General features: G+C 41.2%; 1 protein-coding gene across 15 annotated transcripts in view; it reads right to left on the minus strand.

The window, feature by feature from the left end:
* CASK (peripheral plasma membrane protein CASK) overlaps positions 1 to 19,429 on the minus strand; it is a 594,512-nt gene that overhangs the window by 402,910 nt on the left and 172,173 nt on the right. The gene's annotated exons all lie outside the window — the stretch shown is intronic.

The following is a 19,429-nucleotide window of genomic DNA, read 5'->3' on the forward strand; positions in this document are numbered from 1 at the left end:
CTTGCCTCTAACTCTAGAATACAAAGCCCGCTTTTCACTCAAATCAATGTGTTTTTTTGTTCCATTACGGACTATCATAATCAATTCCCGTTATCAATTTCGCTGTTCTTACCTATTTAGGTATTCATGGTATATTTAACGATGCCTTTAAAAGCGCGGACTCGAGAGTGTCACATCGCGGAATGTATCGAACGATACATAATTGGCCGAATACTGCCCCGACATACGATTGTAGGGACTGAGTAAAACCATAAAAGGCTACTCGTTAAAATAACCATTTTCCGCGCCAAGATCAGAACCAGGGACTTTCAGTAACAGAACCAATAGGTTCAACACCGACAACACCAGAGCCCGCCACCGGCCACGACCCTGAGCCAACTCCATCCATTTGCCATCCTCACAGCCCACCTCCCTAAGATCCATCTTGATGTTATCCCCCCATCTCCTTCTTGGTCTTCTCAGTGGTCGTTTTCCAGCAGGATTCCCTACCAAAATCCTGTATGCACCACTTGCCCCCCCCCCCTCACATGCATGCTACATGTCAAGCCCAGCAGAGCCTCCTAGATTTTACTATGCCAGGTGAATTGTACAATACGCACATCCTCATTATGAAATATTCTAAATTCCCCATTTGTTTCATCCCTCCTAGGTCCATATATCTTCCTGTGCACCTTGTTTTCAAACAACTGTAATCTACGTTCTTCCTTCAAAGTAGAATACCATGTTTCACAACCGATATACGGTACTTCCTGTGGTAAAACTAACTCCTGAAACGTCGTGTACTTCATTAGACTGTCTCATGCAAGGGGCAATCTCCAACATAATATTCACATAATGAATCATTATCACGAGAATTACAGAAGCTTCGTGAAATTGTTCCCACATATTTCCGAAATTTTGAGAAATAACCTAACCTAACCTAACCTAATCATGTCGACGAAATACTCGCCAACAGATACAGTTACACATACAGACAATGATTTTTTAACGATTTATCGATTAAATTATCTGTGAACGAGATACCAGGTTCTCACGGCAGCAGGTATGTCTTCTAAGATGTTTCTCAACATCGTCTCGTAAGAACCGTTTACTGTTTTCACTAAACTACACTGTGCAACATACCAGAGTCATATTCATGTTCGGAAACAAATATTTTATCGCCCAACATTCCACCAATAGGCGTATTTAAATAACGATTCAATAATAAATTCGGTATTAAATACATAAAGCATAATTCTTCTTTAAAATTCGTTGATGCTTCAGTGTTAAGCGATTCAGACAATCAATTATAACAATTCTACGAACTTAACTTAAAAATATTTAAAATATATTAAAATTTTTTTGCCGTCAATCACAAATATAAAATTGTTAAAAGATTAAAACATCAATTAACGTTCCCCTTCGAGTCCAGTACATCTCCGTTGCTACTAAATACGATTACGATATTACTTCTTGGTCCTACACAAAATATTGACGACACTACAAAATACGAAATACAAACCTAATAACAGTGACCTGTGATAATACAACGAAACAAAGAAATAATATAAAGGACAAGAAAATGAAGAATATAAATTATAAAAAACAATAAAAATCAGTATTTCAGTAATACGTTTTAACTACATAACACCCGTTGATGGCTAAATTATAGCCGAAACTAGTCGTGTAAGTTCCTATGTAATCGAGTACTCGAAGGGGAACGTTAATTGATGTTTTAATCTTTTAACAATTTTATATTTGTGATTGACGCCAAAATATTTTAATATATTTTAATACTTATAATCACAATATGACGCATTTACAATATCTTAAAAATATTTATCAAGGTTTAGGAGACGTTTATATAACTTTCTATCCATGTTCGTTAACTGGTTAACGAACACGCAAGTCACTCACTCACAAACACACACGCAAAAAAAAAAAAATCCACGCCATTTTCAAAGCAGTGTCGCAGATCAACAGTTTTTGCGTCATGAATTGCAACTCTTATCAAACTCAGAAAGACATAACCTGAAACAAGCAAGGCGTAAGTACAGTTTCATCTTCTCCTTAGCAAGAAAACTATGAAATGTGCGTGTCTTTGCCCACGCAGAACAGGACACGAGTTTTTTTCTCCATCCTCGTTGTCACATCCACTCTTATCACTTCCGTTACCAATTTGCTACGCTTCCTACACATTTCTTGTTATCCCAGTCTCCCCCCTCCACCCCAACGCCAACCAAGAAGCACCACATTTAATCGCAACTTCATACAAAAACATTTTCTACGTCTCCCTTAACTCGTTCAAGATGGTTTCTGCCCTCTGGGTGCAGTTTGGGGAACTACAGCCTCCATATCACAAGATGGCAGAAAGCGCAATTAATTTAACTATTAACAAAATCACGTATAAAAGGAAGACCCACTCCAGCATCTCTTTCAGATTAAGATCAACACCAAAAAATCCTTAAAAAACAACTGAGAATTTTAATAACACGCGGAAAATACATTATCCTTGTGGTATACATGAGGGTTTATGTATTACTGCGTAAATAAAGAATATTTAACTTACGGCACCCAGGACAGGAACCGGTGTGAGGCTTTTGTGAACACGGTACCGAAATTTCGAGTCCCGTAAGTTTCAGTCGGGAAATTTCTGGACTAGCTGAGAGTCTATTAGTTTCTGAAGGACTCTGTGCTTGTTGGTTGGTTGGTTAGTTAGTTAGTACTCTTTAATAAACGTCTACGATGTTTAAATAACTCAGCGTCATTTGTAACCGGAGGCTCGCAAGTCGATTAAGAAAGGGGTAAAGTTAGCACCAAGCCCTAACTCAGACCTAAACTGACATCGAAATCGCTTTTCGACGTTTCAGAGGTGGCTCCATCATCAGGGCGATGAGCGATGGGGTCTGAATAAAATCAAGATAAATCTCAGTACAGGTGGTACGGTGGCCTGACAAAGATTCGAAGAGAATACTTTACAAATGCAAGGTTGCATTGGTAATGTTACCGCAAAGTCAATAATCAATGTGTATTAAATACAAGATTCATTAAATAATTTCTCTAACTATGTGTTCTCATTCCGAAGGAAATAAGTCTACAGAAACTGTGCATAAGAATTTATCTTTAAGAAGTTTAAATTCAGCCAAGGAGGTGAGAAGAGTTTTTGGCTTTACGTAAACTTATCGAAAATGGCTACGTATAAAGAAAATGAAAGTAACCTTACAAATGAAAAGTGAAATATTCTTCCACATTTACTTAAAATGTGCAGTTCAATAGCTCAGACGGTAGAAGCTGGCGTTTGTCCGTGGAGAAGGGTGTTCAGTTGAGGGTGACTTAAAAGGACATCTTCGAAGGACGAAGTGGCCTGACGCGGGTGTTACCGAGAGGTCTTCGGTCTTCCCCTTTTAGTCATCAACCCACCAGTGCTCTATCAAATCATCTATCACCGCCCCAGGAGATCGGCGATAACCTTGCCCAACTACACGCCATCACACCCTCGGTCCTGTTAGGGGCTTCATCTCTGAACTGGTATTTCGAAGTCTCCGAATGAAGGCACTCAAATACAGTATCAGTTCTGACTCTACCCTTTTGATCCAATATTCCACACAAATAAAATTAAAGATCCAAGTCAAAATTATAAACCCAAGATTTTTCTTTTAAAATGCAGTTATAGGACAGCCGTTATCGTTTCATAAATGCAAATTAAAAAGTGAAAATAATTTTAAAAACTGGCGTAAAAATATTTTAGAGAAAAATATTCAGTATGATAATATTATTTAAAAAAGAGAAACATTTTAGGGCAAGTATAAAATTTGAATAATTTTGAATGCATTGCCAGTCTGCCTAAAATGAAGAAATGTCAATTTTTTTTTAATAAATATCACGGTATATGTGAAATGATTAAAAGAACAATGACAAAAGAAATGAAACGATATAAAGTCTAAGCTACTGAATAAAGCGTCGTTAAATATATATATATATATATAATAAATTAAACAAATCTGTATGGTTTTGGGAGTCCCGATGCATTTATACGGTTACAAAAAACACAGATGAATGATATACAGTCGCAAAATAATAAATTAAAGAAACGCATATACCAAAACAGAATTCTGTATTTTTACTCTCAAAAGAAAGTGTCAAATACATAACAGGATGAAAGAAACATTTACAAAGATCGAAGGAATCTGGCATTCAGCGCTAAAGCTTTAACATATAATCCTTTTAGAAGAAGAGACGTCGTAATACTTAGAATAAGACAAAGGAACGAGGCCTTACCAGGAGATCAATTACGCTGTAGTCTGTTTCCGCCGACCCCCAACTTCAAAGCGCAACGTCTAGATGGTCTGGAAACGAAGTTATTACTAGGGGCACAGCTCGTGCCCTATCGAAAACCTATGACGCGTACCTCCGTGATTAAAAACTTAGAGCAGAGTAACAGAATATCTCTCGATTCAAATTCGCGTGATACCATCACCTAGAAGTCAGGAAGAAAAAGCTGTTTCGCTCGTGATTGGACACGCCCCGTTTATGTGTCAGAATTTCTTGTTTTCAGGAACCCACGAAAATAAATCTTTTCGTCTCCCGAGGTCGTTCAGAAACTCTGGGCTTCTGCGTACCCGTGAAACTGGTCAGAACACTTCCGAACGTAACGCAAGCCTGGATTGCGAAACTGTAATGCCTCGCATTCTAGTTAACTGATTCGCCAAGACAAATCATCTGAAAAGCTAAGAAAAGTCGGATGAGATGCAAACTGATTTGGAAGAGGCAGGAACAGTATAACGTGACGAAACTTGGGAACAGAGAAAAATACGCAAGTTATTATCATTCTTCTTCTTACAAAGTCCTTGCAATTCATAACTGACTTATTTTTTTGGTCGGGGGGGGGGGGGGTCAAAGCATCTATCCAAAGAAAGGACAAGTACATTCATGCATCGTGTGATATTCGAACACAAGACCCCGGTGATAGAACCGCCAAAACTGTACTGCATATAGCCCTTTAACAGATTAATGTTTAAATAGTGTGAGCCTCTGATGATGGCTAAGGAATAGCCGAAAGCTGAAATATGTTCAATTCCACTGTAGAAAAGTAATGTACATGTATCCCTCGTTATACGCGATATCACTTTACGCGTTTTCGATACACCGCGATTAAAGAGATCTAAGTTAAAACTGATCTCAATCACCGTGCGCGCGCATCTATGACCCAACCACTCTGCGGGTGCCATAAGAACGCGGTGTTGTAAGCGTTCACTCTGTCTGCATCTGCAGAATTAGAAGAAACACAGACGGTGTAAGATTTGAGGTTCTCACAGCGGTGAGTATGAAGATTTCTGTCTTCTGGGTTGTTGCGCTGTGTAGTTTGGTCGATGTTAACCAACGTTTCAGAGGTCATACTGCCTCCATCATCAGGGTGATGAGTATGAAGATTTCTGTCTTCAGGGTTGTTGCGCTGTGTAGTCTGGTCGATGTTAACCAACGTTTCAGAGGTCATACTGCCTCCATCATCAGGGCGATGAGTATGAAGATTTCTGTCTTCTGGGTTGTTGCGCTGTGTAGTCTGGTCGATGTTAACCAACGTTTCAGAGGTCATACTGCCTCCGTCATCAGGGCGATGAGTATGAAGATTTCTGTCTTCTGGGTTGTTGCGCTGTGTAGTCTAGTCGATGTTAACCAACGTTTCAGAGGTCATACTGCCTCCGTCATCAGGGCGATGAGTATGAAGATTTCTGTCTTCTGGGTTGTTGCGCTGTGTAGTTTGGTCGATGTTAACCAACGTTTCAGAGGTCATACTGCCTCCGTCATCAGGGCGATGAGTATGAAGATTTCTGTCTTCTGGGTTGTTGCGCTGTGTAGTTTGGTCGATGTTAACCAACGTTTCAGAGGTCATACTGCCTCCGTCATCAGGGCGATGAAGATTTCTGTCTTCTGGGTTATTGCGCTGTGTAGTCTGGTCGATGTTAACCAACGTTTCAGAGGTCATACTGCCTCCGTCATCAGGGCGATGAGTATGAAGATTTCTGTCTTCTGGGTTGTTGCGCTGTGTAGTCTAGTCGATGTTAACCAACGTTTCAGAGGTCATACTGCCTCCGTCATCAGGGCGATGAGTATGAAGATTTCTGTCTTCTGGGTTGTTGCGCTGTGTAGTTTGGTCGATGTTAACCAACGTTTCAGAGGTCATACTGCCTCCGTCATCAGGGCGATGAGTATGAAGATTTCTGTCTTCTGGGTTGTTGCGCTGTGTAGTCTAGTCGATGTTAACCAACGTTTCAGAGGTCATACTGCCTCCGTCATCAGGGCGATGAAGATTTCTGTCTTCTGGGTTGTTGCGCTGTGTAGTCTGGTCGATGTTTACCAACGTTTCAGAGGTCATACTGCCTCCGTCATCAGAGTGATAAAGATTTCCGTCTTCTGGGTTGTTGCGCTGTGTAGTCTGGTCGATGTTTACCAACGTTTCAGAGGTCGTACTGCCTCCGTCATCAGAGTATGAAGATTTCTGTCTTCTGGGTTGTTGCGCTGTGTAGTCTGATCGATGTTAACCGACGTTTCAGAGGTCATACTGCCTCCGTCATCAGGGCAATGAGTATGAAGATTTCTGTCTTCTGGGTTGTTGCGCTGTGTAGTCTGGTCGATGTTAACCAACGTTTCAGAGGTCATACTGCCTCCGTCATCAGAGTATGAAGATTTCTGTCTTCTGGGTTGTTGCGCTGTGTAGTCTGGTCGATGTTAACCAACGTTTCAGAGGTCATACTGCCTCCGTCATCAGGGCGATGAAGATTTCTGTCTTCTGGGTTGTTGCGCTGTGTAGTCTGGTCGATGTTTACCAACGTTTCAGAGGTCATACTGCCTCCGTCATCAGGGCGATGAGTATGAAGATTTCTGTCTTCTGGGTTGTTGCGCTGTGTAGTTTGGTCGATGTTAACCAACGTTTCAGAGGTCATACTGCCTCCATCATCAGGGCGATGAAGATTTCTGTCTTCTGGGTTGTTGCGCTGTGTAGTCTGGTCGATGTTTACCAACGTTTCAGAGGTCATACTGCCTCCGTCATCAGAGTGATAAAGATTTCCGTCTTCTGGGTTGTTGCGCTGTGTAGTCTGGTCGATGTTTACCAACGTTTCAGAGGTCGTACTGCCTCCGTCATCAGAGTATGAAGATTTCTGTCTTCTGGGTTGTTGCGCTGTGTAGTCTGATCGATGTTAACCGACGTTTCAGAGGTCATACTGCCTCCGTCATCAGGGCAATGAGTATGAAGATTTCTGTCTTCTGGGTTGTTGCGCTGTGTAGTCTGGTCGATGTTAACCAACGTTTCAGAGGTCATACTGCCTCCGTCATCAGAGTATGAAGATTTCTGTCTTCTGGGTTGTTGCGCTGTGTAGTCTGGTCGATGTTAACCAACGTTTCAGAGGTCATACTGCCTCCGTCATCAGGGCGATGAAGATTTCTGTCTTCTGGGTTGTTGCGCTGTGTAGTCTGGTCGATGTTTACCAACGTTTCAGAGGTCATACTGCCTCCGTCATCAGGGCGATGAGTATGAAGATTTCTGTCTTCTGGGTTGTTGCGCTGTGTAGTTTGGTCGATGTTAACCAACGTTTCAGAGGTCATACTGCCTCCATCATCAGGGCGATGAAGATTTCTGTCTTCTGGGTTGTTGCGCTGTGTAGTCTGGTCGATGTTTACCAACGTTTCAGAGGTCATACTGCCTCCATCATCAGGGCGATGAAGATTTCTGTCTTCTGGGTTGTTGCGCTGTGTAGTCTGGTCGATGTTAACCAACGTTTCAGAGGTCATACTGCCTCCGTCATCAGAGTATGAAGATTTCTGTCTTCTGGGTTGTTGCGCTGTGTAGTCTGGTCGATGTTAACCAACGTTTCAGAGGTCATACTGCCTCCGTCATCAGAGTATGAAGATTTCTGTCTTCTGGGTTGTTGCGCTGTGTAGTCTGGTCGATGTTAACCAACGTTTCAGAGGTCATACTGCCTCCGTCATCAGGGCGATGAAGATTTCTGTCTTCTGGGTTATTGCGCTGTGTAGTCTGGTCGATGTTTACCAACGTTTCAGAGGTCATACTGCCTCCATCATCAGGGCGATGAAGATTTCTGTCTTCTGGGTTGTTGCGCTGTGTAGTCTGGTCGATGTTAACCAACGTTTCAGAGGTCATACTGCCTCCGTCATCAGAGTATGAAGATTTCTGTCTTCTGGGTTGTTGCGCTGTGTAGTCTGGTCGATGTTAACCAACGTTTCAGAGGTCATACTGCCTCCGTCATCAGAGTATGAAGATTTCTGTCTTCTGGGTTGTTGCGCTGTGTAGTCTGGTCGATGTTAACCAACGTTTCAGAGGTCATACTGCCTCGGTCATCAGGGCGATGAGTATGAAGATTTCTGTCTTCTGGGTTGTGTACTCTGGTCGATGTTAACCAACGTTTCAGAGGTCATACTGCCTCGGTCATCAGGGCGATGAGTATGAAGATTTCCGTCTTCTGGGTTGTTGCGCTGTGTAGTCTGGTCGATGTTTACCAACGTTTCAGAGGTCATACTGCCTCCGTCATCAGAGTATGAAGATTTCCGTCTTCTGGGTTGTTGCGCTGTGTAGTCTGGTCGATGTTAACCAACGTTTCAGAGGTCATACTGCCTCCGTCATCAGAGTATGAAGATTTTTGTCTTCTGGGTTGTTGCGCTGTGTAGTCTGGTCGATGTTAACCAACGTTTCAGAGGTCCTACTGCCTCCGTCATCAGGGCGATATTCAACAACCCAGAAGACAGCAATCTTCAAACACAGACGGCATTTTGTCCTCTTAAATTTGCGCGCAACATCGTAGTGTAACTAAAAATCGACCCCCATGAAAAAAAAAAATTAAATGCATTTCTTCCTAAATTTTAGACATTTTTTTATTTTGAAACGTAACCCTATTCAACCCACGTATGTAAAAGTCAAGACGATTTCTCGGAACCAATTAATCGCGTAATGCGAGGGATACCTAGAAAGCATTAGCCTACATTTCAACGCCTTTCGACAACCGAATTAAAAATATTCGAATCTTCGTCTGCGCATAATACTTGTTGTAAAATAAGAATTTGTAACTGTAACAGGTTATGTTCCCAACCTAACTTCTAGTAAGCTGATTTAATCAGGCCGTTCACTGAGCAGCTGATTAATATATGGATCAAAAGAGACGAGAGAAGGTAATTCGGAATACTGGGAAACACGTGTTTTTATCAATGATTTATTAATTGTATACACCAAAACGTCAGGCGGTAAAATCCTCTGAAACGTGGAAAGTCTGAAATAAAACACTTCGCTCATAATAAATCGGTTCAGAAGTAAAAATTTCAAAAGCTATACTTAATCTTCAGCAACTGAGTGAGTGTTTTAATGGAATGGAATAGAAGAAAGTGATTTATGCCATAATATTCTTGAAACTAAAACAGAATGTAATGCAAACAGCAAACCTTGTGTAACACTTGTCGTATTCCAGATCCTGTGAGTGATTTGTGCATTTTCTTTAACAAAATTGAGGCCTGCAATTACGATTCTGAAAGTCTTGCCTGTCATGACAGCGAAAAGGTTATTCCGAGTAACCAGCGCAGTCCGGATTCGCGTGTTGAAACAGCTCGTCGGAGATGTATAAATCAGCAGAACTGGTACCTTGCATTATCATCGCTCAGATGAGCTGGCGCAATGCCATTTAATCTGCAGGAGATTCCTCTTTTTATTTAATTTATTTCATTTTTTTACTCTATAAGCAGAATTAATGTCGCCCGTCTGTGAAACAGGATAAATCTATTAAAACAGTTTCTATTATGTGGACAGTTAACTTTATGGATTCGAAGTTCGAATACTCATGTTTTATAATCAGTTGTACAATTTGTCCTGCGCTCTAAACGTAACTGTGAGGTAATGTTTTAGGCTAGTAATTAATAAAACAAACTATGTGATAGTGGTTGATTCACGTACCTTCATACGACAGCCGCTGATTAAAACCCTTTGAAGCTGAAGTGAATCTAAATAATATTTAAGACCTCAGTCCGCACCGCAAAGAAAACACGACACTTCGCCATTACAACGATCAATCAGATACCGCTGCTTAATGAAATATATACTGTTTACTCTGAAGATCAAACCTAACTCAGGCAAAATTCGGATTTTCTGACCATTAAACCATGTGTACAGAACTGTAACTGAAATGCCCTGAACCGTGAATTTTACTTTGTACTGAGTAACTGTACTTAACAAATCAATACATTAGAATACAATAATTCTGTGTTACAAACTCCGGCTGAGAGCGACCTGCCCGCTGGAAGGAAACGCGGGGCCATCGGATTTTAACCGAAGTGATGTATTGTAACACCGCTGAAGCCGGGATTAGTGAATATGAATCCGACCTGATCTACTCGCCCTTAATAACACACGACCGCCTCCATTAATGGGATCGCACAGCTAAATTGGTGATTTGTTGAAACACAGTGTCGCAGCAATGCAGACGGGCCCCTATAAATTACAAGTGATAGGGGGCAGAGCCACCTAGAAGAAGAGGCGCAAGGGTGAACCAGCACGCCATGGCTATTATCAGGCTAACAACGAGTAACATTACGACAGATTCATGGCTTCTACAATGGCTGTGATTTATTTAATCATTAAAACTAACTGTAAACGGTTCGGACATTTTCTACAGATGTAATGTATGATAAACATATGCACGTCTTAATATATCAATACAGGCTGCACGGGAATGGTAGAGATACATTAATGTTTACACATTTTAAATACAATATTTTATAAACTGCGAAACTCCTAACTTAAGCATTTACAGGTATTATATCCGCCTTGTTCGATAGTTCACATTTTGGCTACCAGATCGTAGCACTTCAATCTCCACCTCACGACTTTTTTTCTCTCATCTTGTAATTTTGTTATCACCAATCGTGAGACATTAGAAAGTACGATTTTCAGGTCGTGTGGAACTACACAACCTTCACATCAAATAACATCCAAATCCGTCAAATGGTTCTCGAGTTGACTCAACTGGACAGACGGACGGACAAATACGACCAGACCACAATGCGTTCTCGCTATGCACTTCTTGCAAAGAACTCATAACAGGCCACGGTACATCTAAAAAACTAGATTTCTAACCAATGGAGCAGAATCCTTCTGGTAAAGCTAATAGTCTCTCATCTTGCCAACAAACGCCTCGCCTTTTAAGCAACACGAACGTTCACTACCGTGTTTTGTATAAATACGTCGAGTTTGTAAATTCAATGTTAATTTACCACTAACTTATGATGGTTACAGTCGCTATAAATTCCACTGTAAACTGCCAACAAAGTTAAGACGATCCCCAATCGCCCTGATTATGGAGGTAGCAGCGCCTCTGAAACGTCGGTAAACATCTATCAGACCACGTAGCGCAAGATCCCACAAGACAGTCATCTTCATATTGGCCTCCGTGAGAATCTCAGAACTCACACAGATGTAACTTATATGGATTGAAAACTTCCTGCCCCAGACAGATATATGACATTTATATTCCAGAACCGGGCCTGGAAGGTGTTCTGAGTGGCCTACGACTCCTGAGCCGAATAAAAAATGTGAAGCGGTGTGACGCAGTCAGCGTATGGGCATTAGTAAGCAGAATTACAGAAAATAATTTCTTTACAAAATTTCTTCGGCTCCATACGTCTGCATAAAGTATTTTTACTCCATTTTATACAATTTCTTTTGTTAAGTCATACGGAAAAGTTATTATAAAATTTATATTAAATTCTGATGGAGCCGGTAAATTAAGTAAAAGTTCAAAGTACATACGCACGTTCCTGCAACAGTGTAATATGTGCAATACTTTTTTTTTTTACACTTACTCGTATCAGAACGAAATTAATAAAAGTAGTTTTGTCATTCGGTGAAGACATAAGACATCTGAAACTGAAACGAATCAATGAAGCAATAAGCAGATTTAAAACGCGAGTTTTTCACACTGAAAATCAGAAGTAAAAAAAAATTCTCGTATAAAATGAGATAAATATTAGAATTTGAAGACCTGTAAAAAACCAGAAACGACTGATAATTTATTTCTCGTGAACTTATTGCGAGTCATTCGAAAGTTGGCATAACACAAACCATGAAATTAAACAAAGCTAAGAGATCACACAAAAGTTTCTCCACCCCTCATTAAATGACTACGGTAAAGTGGTCAAACACATGAAGGCTGTCTTCTGGGATGTTGAGGCGTGTAGTCAGTCGGGTGTATAACCAGGGAGTTGTGATGGAGACGGCGCAAAAATTATAAAAAAAAAAAAAAAAAAACATATTCACCACCTCCGTGAGAACCTCACACATCGCGAACAGTAATTAAATACGACTCTTAATTCGGTCATCACAATTAGTAAAACAGATGGATACCGGGAACGACCCGTTCTTCAAGTGCCTGAGCACTGCGGGTCCCAACTTTTCGTTGGCTTCATCTATAGACAATCGGTAGGACTCCTTGGACGAGGGATCGGCCCGTCCCAAGGCCTCTACCTGTACTCAGGACAACGCGGACAAACATCCATGGCTTGAGTGGGATTCGAACCCACGGTCCCAGCGACCGCGCGGCCACTGCTAGAATCATTAATTCATAATGAATCGGTATGCACGTGGAAGGAAGCGATCATGGCTTATCTTAAGAAATGCTTTTGAAATACGCCTTCAGCAATTGGTGTAAGTGCGTAAGACGTTCGTGGTGTTGTTAACTTCATAGTGCGGTAATCGTTTAAATAGGTACTCAGGGTCCTTGGGAGAACCACACGAGGACGATGCAAAGTGATAAAAACAATGACAAAGTTGTTCCACAACGACCGTGCACATCGAAATGTCCATGGATCGCGTCTCATATCGCCAACATCATATCAAACTGGGCCTAACTCACTCCATGGAGCACAGCCCTAATTAATAGTGGTTAAGAGAGTCACGAAATTCACGCCTTATTATGAACCCAAAGATTCAGCACCGTGTTCAGAACAGCCTACCACCGCTTCATATCATGAGCCAGATGAATCCAATCCACACGTTCCAATCACATTTTCTTAAGATTCTTTTATACTATTATCTCATCTATGTTTAGGTCTTCTAAGTGGTTTTCCTCTTCAGGTTTCAAACGAAAATTGAGCACATATTAAATAACATAAATAAAATTGCAGTTTTCACAAGCTTGAACTCGCGAACAGAACTTTTGTCTTACAATTTAAATACATTACGTAATACAACAGTTAAATGCATGAGAGTGATGGACCTATGTGGGCTATGCCACTTGGTTTCTACAGCACCAAAAACGGCTAGGCCTACTGACATGTACACACTAATACGGAACGATAAATTTCAGAATTCGATATCGATGTCTAAATGTCCATGTTATACAACTTTAAATTATGTATTGGTTGTGTGGTTTAGCGACAGTTCACCGACGACAATTTCATCTACGTGAACGTGCCTACTGCAGTTTACTTAGGAGACATTTCACCTATGTTCCATTAAGCTCACTTAATTTTATCAACTCTAATTCATACTCTACTAGCTTCCTCCGGTCCATTGTACAAATTCAACGATAAATAAACCCAGTATGACGAATTTCCATGTGGCATGAAAACACCCGAACTGGATAACCAAATTAACCGAATGAAAAAACAAAAACCTAACCAAAACAACATTAATTTAATTGAAGGTAAACGCAAGTTTGTGTCATAATTTTCCTTCGTCTTTCGAAGTCCGTGGACAAATATAAAACATAATAAACAGATTATATACAGACAAATTTTACTTATAGGAGAATTCGAAGTAGCAGATAAAATACAAGAATTCAGATTTGTCGACTATAAGATCTTAAATTGTCTTCGAGTACCACGACTCAGATTTTGGTTATGGCGTAGAAATGTTTTTCCACATGCACTTCCAAAGTGATATTTTGTGCTCATCCGTTCTTTTAAAGAGTACAGACCACCTCGATCTACTTTCCTTGAATTGGCTCTGTATTTCCTCCTCCTTGAGCTCTTACCTTGTGTGTTTTTACAATTACATATCTCCTCGTTTCCCCACCATTGCCCGCAGGAATTTAAACTCATCTCCTAAAAGTTTGCAGTTCACTTTTATCCTTTTTAATATACGCCCATGTTTCTGCTCCATACAACAGTATATTTTTAAGTTATGCGTTGAGTACTGTAATTTTACATTTTCTGCCAATATATTTATTGTATAAAAAGTTCCTGACAAAATAAAGCAATTCTGAAGCCTTTCCGATTTTCATCTGTCTCATTCTGGATCATTCCCAGTTTCTCCATCATCTTATCCACGTAGAGAATGTACCTAACTACTTCTTTTATCCATTTAACATTCACTTCAACTGCTCTGATTTTCCTCCTTTTCTCAAGAGATTTAACATTGCTGTTCTCTGTTCCAAATTCCTTGCTCTTAGTCTTGCCCCACCCCATATCATATCATGATATCGTATCACCAACCTGGCTCAACACGTACAGAGCTCCTTACACGTGCAGAATTTCATATACCAACAGCTCCGTTCCTGAACGAAGAAAAGTACAGCATTTTTTAACATAAAAACTCTAGCCACAAAATATCAGGACCCAAATCCTAATACCGCGACATCGCCACTGGGAGCACCTGAAGAAAATAACTGCTGATTCATATGAATCATGTGTAGCAGCAATACTGAAAGCTAGGTCCGATCATAATAAATCACAAAGATTATCAAGATCACATCAGAGTCACAACCCCACTGGAAATATCAGAGGTAAAGCGAGAAGTGCCTGAGGAAAATAATACCTCAAGTACACGAGGAAAATGATTTCTGCGTCATATGAAAAAAGTAGAAGACCCAAGAGTTCGAGATTCGACGCCAGACACAGAGAAAGTTACGTTTGGTCGGAAGTGCCGGACACAACGCGTAGCAGCCATATTGAATGTCAGGATTAGTTACGGGACGTCCTTAAGCATACATCACCGCCACCCCGCCAATGGAAGTACCTGAGGAAAACATGTGCCACAAGAGATATCTAAACGCGTTACACCAGCCAAATTAGTGACGTCAGGCATATCAGCCATATTGAAAGTCAGGTTTAGTCGGGAGACGTCATAAAGAATATATCACCGCCACCCAACCAATGGAAGTACCTGAGGAAAAGAACGACGTATCCGGGGGGGGGGCACACTAAACGTTTCTGAGACAATTATGTCCGAACCATAAGGGCTCAGTAGCCACATTAAATCTGCGGAAATGACGTCGTCACAGGAAGTGCCAGCCATTGAGACCACCGTGTAGTAGCCATATTGGAAGTCACGTTGGACGAAACAAATTTGTACGTACCTTAGTAACAGGATGGGAAACGTAATCGTTGGCTTAGCCGGCATAAATTGTCGTCATAAACGGAAGTTACGTCATCGAGGCCACTCGACCTTCGTACCAGAGCTGTATGGTACAATGGGGAAAGTGGAACGATGTAGGGTTTATCTGAGAAAGTTACTTAGGACACATTAATACTGAATCAGTACAAACAACAAGGTATGATTGGTAAAGAGATCTAACGTCGGAACATTGAGTTCGTGATACACGATGTTATATAAAAATTCTGAGCGTCATTGGTTATTGTCCATCACGCTTAAATTTATGCAATACTTTTAACATTACTTTAACATGTTAATGATTTTAGAGTTTAACTAAAGTTTGATCGAATGTTTATCGACCGTATTTTCAATATCATGTTCACGAAGCCCGCGGAATACAACTGGTTCATTTTAGTGCACAAATCAACTGAGGATGGAATAAATCTGAACGCGTACACATGCAAGTCATAAACGATGAAGCGTATCAGTGATTTAAAGGAAATTATTTTAATTGAATCAAACCAAATCCGCGTATTTATTCTTAATAAGTGGAACCCAAATTCAGAACAGCAGTCTTGGGTACAACTGATGGTTAAAGTCGGCCGAAACCGCTTTCTCAACATAATTACGGCACATAAACATAAATTACATATTCCTTATTGTCAGTATCACACTGCGCCTCGGTTAGGACGAAGTACATTAGACCACAGCCCCGTAAACATGCGGCAACATCTCTGACGCTGTTGTAAGGCGGGTCGTCGCTCACAGGCGCTTACATTGTACCATTTCTCGTTACACGCCCAAGTAACTTTGGTTAACACAGTCAAACAGCTTGTGATACAGGCGTTGACTCATCAAGCTAAAAACAACTGTCAGTTCCCGCTTCTCAATAGGAACTGCATGACACACCGCTAAGCGCTAAGAGAAATTCGCGATACGATAAAATGAACTTAGAGGAATTGAAGTGGACTTGCGGGATGAGGCAGCCAGTGTCCACAGTACACCACATTTTGGTTCAGTTCTAGAAAGAATGAGAAACAGGTATCTTTTTTGGGATCTTACTATACATATAAACTCTTGGAAAGTCATCGAACGTTCCGGAGGGTCACGGAAACGACTGTAAACATCCATCGGCTTTACAAGTGCTCTCAATGTGGGCTCAGGCGAACGCTGCCCTGGAACTGTGCCGACAGCGATTTCGTCAGGGAAGTGTGGAGTGCAGAATCACACCTAAACACGGCGGATACATGACGCGGAAGAAAAGTTATATCCAGTTATAAACAGGGCGGTGTTAACGGAGAGTCGAGGGTAGACAAGACTGAGATAGTGTCAAATCCATCCGTTCGCAGTGTTAAGAACTCAAGATGCAATCACTGATTACGTCACAACAGGGCCTGAAAATGATGTTCCAGCACCTGTTATTTTGGAGGGGGGGGGGCACGTCCGTGAAAATAAAATCACACTTCAACAGAAAATAAAGACAAACGAGGATTAACTTCATCACCATGAACTGGCTACAAAAACCAATACAGGAATACCTCGTTTTATTGCGATTCGCAGATATTGCGTTTTTTTTACAAATTGAAGGTTTGTGGCAACCCTGCGCCGAGAAAGTCTATCGGCGCCATTTTTCCAACATCACGTGCTCACTTCGTGTCTCTGTGTCACATTTTGTTAATTCTCGCAATGTTTTTCTTTAGACATAATTCTATTGTACACTTAATAGACTACAGTATAGAGTAAACATAACTTTTATATGCACTGGGAAACCAAAGAATTCGTATGACTCTCTTTATTGCGGTGGTCTGGAACCCCGCAATATCTCCGAGGTATGCCTGTACGCTGTTGCAAAGTATGAACTAAAGTCGGATTGTACGGCCGAAATTTAAGCAGCTTCGTCGTCGCTTTGACTCCTGACCATTTCGAGATGCCGGTCTCTTTCACAATGCGTCTTAGCCACTTCAGTGGCGTGTGTTATAACCTAGTCGCTTTTCTCACTGAACACACGGGATTTTAGTAGGAATCTTTTCCACGAGTGGCCCAGTAGACGTGACTTCATTAACAAGTATATGGATGTGTGAATAATTTTAGTCACAATTAGGGCCTGCGCTTCGCAATGAGCCATGCACTTCCTGCCGGAAGCTAAGAAGTTAAAGTTATGTTCATCTTTATCAGCGTAAACGCTATATACTGGGTGGAAAACAGTAGCAAGCCTCAGCCATGCCATAATAAGAAGGAAAGGGAAGATAAAAGGGTGAGGGGGTGAAGATGTCTTATGCCCCCTTATCAGGGTTCGCTGGCCGACCGTGAACGTACACATTTGTAACAGTCAACGAAGCTCGGAGATATCTTGCGACTAGTATACGAGGAGATACAATACATTTTCAGCGACACAAACTTCAAAACAAGACTTCACATCAAGAAATCCTCACAAATATCAACACAGAAGGTCGAACATCCTATGGACGGTTTTCTGTCGACGGGCGACGCTAAGCGGGTTGCAGTGAAAGTTTTTAGATCTGTTCAAGGGGCTTCAAGAAAATCCATTTCCTGCGGGAGAACAGGAACTATTTAGTGACTGGTAACAGTGGCTCAATGGCAGTCACTCGGCCTGGAGATTGAATCAATACACGTAATGCAACACACCAACGCTAGGGGTGCTGCAATCGTTTACTTAACCAGAGGTGGTGCGAGAGATGACAGACTAATATCCTCTTGCTGTTTTGAGGATTATTTAAGGGAGCTGTAATAATAATAATAATAATAATAATAATAATTATAATAATTATCCGTGGCGTAACAGCTCCAGAGAGCCAAAGCCGACTAGCTGGCTGCTGGTCTCACGTTCACATGCCTAAGCAGAGGTGAACGATCATCCAACCAGATATAGGGTGACGTGTGGTCACCACGACGAACCCCCAGCCATTGCTAGCTTTCCTGGCCGGATTGTAGCTCCCCAATTTCCTCACGATGCTGGGTTGGCACCGGTCCCATACACCGGTCGAAAATCTCATGAGAAATTTCTTTCCCCGAGACTCGAACCACCGGTCCGAAGCACGATGCCTCAGACCGCGCGTGTCAACACGATGTTTTAAGACCGACCGATCGGAATGGATGAAGCGCCTTTCCCTTAGGCAACGTAACCACGTGGACAGCAGGCCACGTGTGCGCCCCATGACTCACGTTGTCTTGACTTGACTTTACCTGGCGAGCGTTCGGCGTAAGGGATCTTTTTAGTACAATTCCGTTCAACTTCGGCGTCATGCGGATATATTTTACTGTTGTATAACAGGTATGATAACTCAACAACATTTAATTAATTAGGCCTATCGAAGACTATGCAGCGCATGTGTATGTTAATACCATAGTGTGTTCCAAAAAGATTTAACTTGTTAAAATACAGAATATTAACTTTCTGTGCATATATTTTTGGGACAGACTGTATATAAACGCTCTTAATGCACTGAAGAATAAAGTCTTGTTTCAGAAGTTATTTTGTGTTTATATTTTGCATTGTGGTGTTTTCTTCCAAATACGTCACCTCACTGTCCCTACACCTGAAGGAAATCGAACCCCGGCTGTAGAGTCTAATATCAAAGACACCTGTTACATACAACTGACTAGTCAGCGCGTCTCGACTGTCATGTGTTACGTCGATACTCCAGGTCTGTTATTTTAATGAAGATTTTGTGGTACTCCTCATTTATTACATCTAACAGAAAATAATTTATTTGAATATAAAATAAATTCAGTATGATGTGAGAAATTAGTTCGGAAGGCAAAAACAACAACGAATATTTCTCGCCATCGAGGAATCACCGCCTTAGAATGGCCCAGGATCGCTTTCCACAGAACATAAAGGGCACATAACCACCGGTCAAGACAAGAGAACGTCATTATTTCCAGACGCTTGGCGAGCAATGAGCTGCCCATAAATTGGAACTTTGTACAGTCTAACATTCCTAATACGACGAATACACTAGAATCGTGAAATAACGGACTAAATGGTTATGTTGTACCAAGCTAAAATTTCAGCATTCTTCGTACGTCTAAACAGCGCAAAAGTCGAATGGAACTGTAACA

The sequence above is a fragment of the Zootermopsis nevadensis genome, unplaced genomic scaffold (genome assembly GCF_977971745.1).
Source record: "Zootermopsis nevadensis isolate Lab colony 2312 unplaced genomic scaffold, Znev_1.0 Znev_ptg000024l, whole genome shotgun sequence".
Taxonomy (NCBI): Eukaryota; Metazoa; Arthropoda; class Insecta; order Blattodea; family Termopsidae; genus Zootermopsis; species Zootermopsis nevadensis.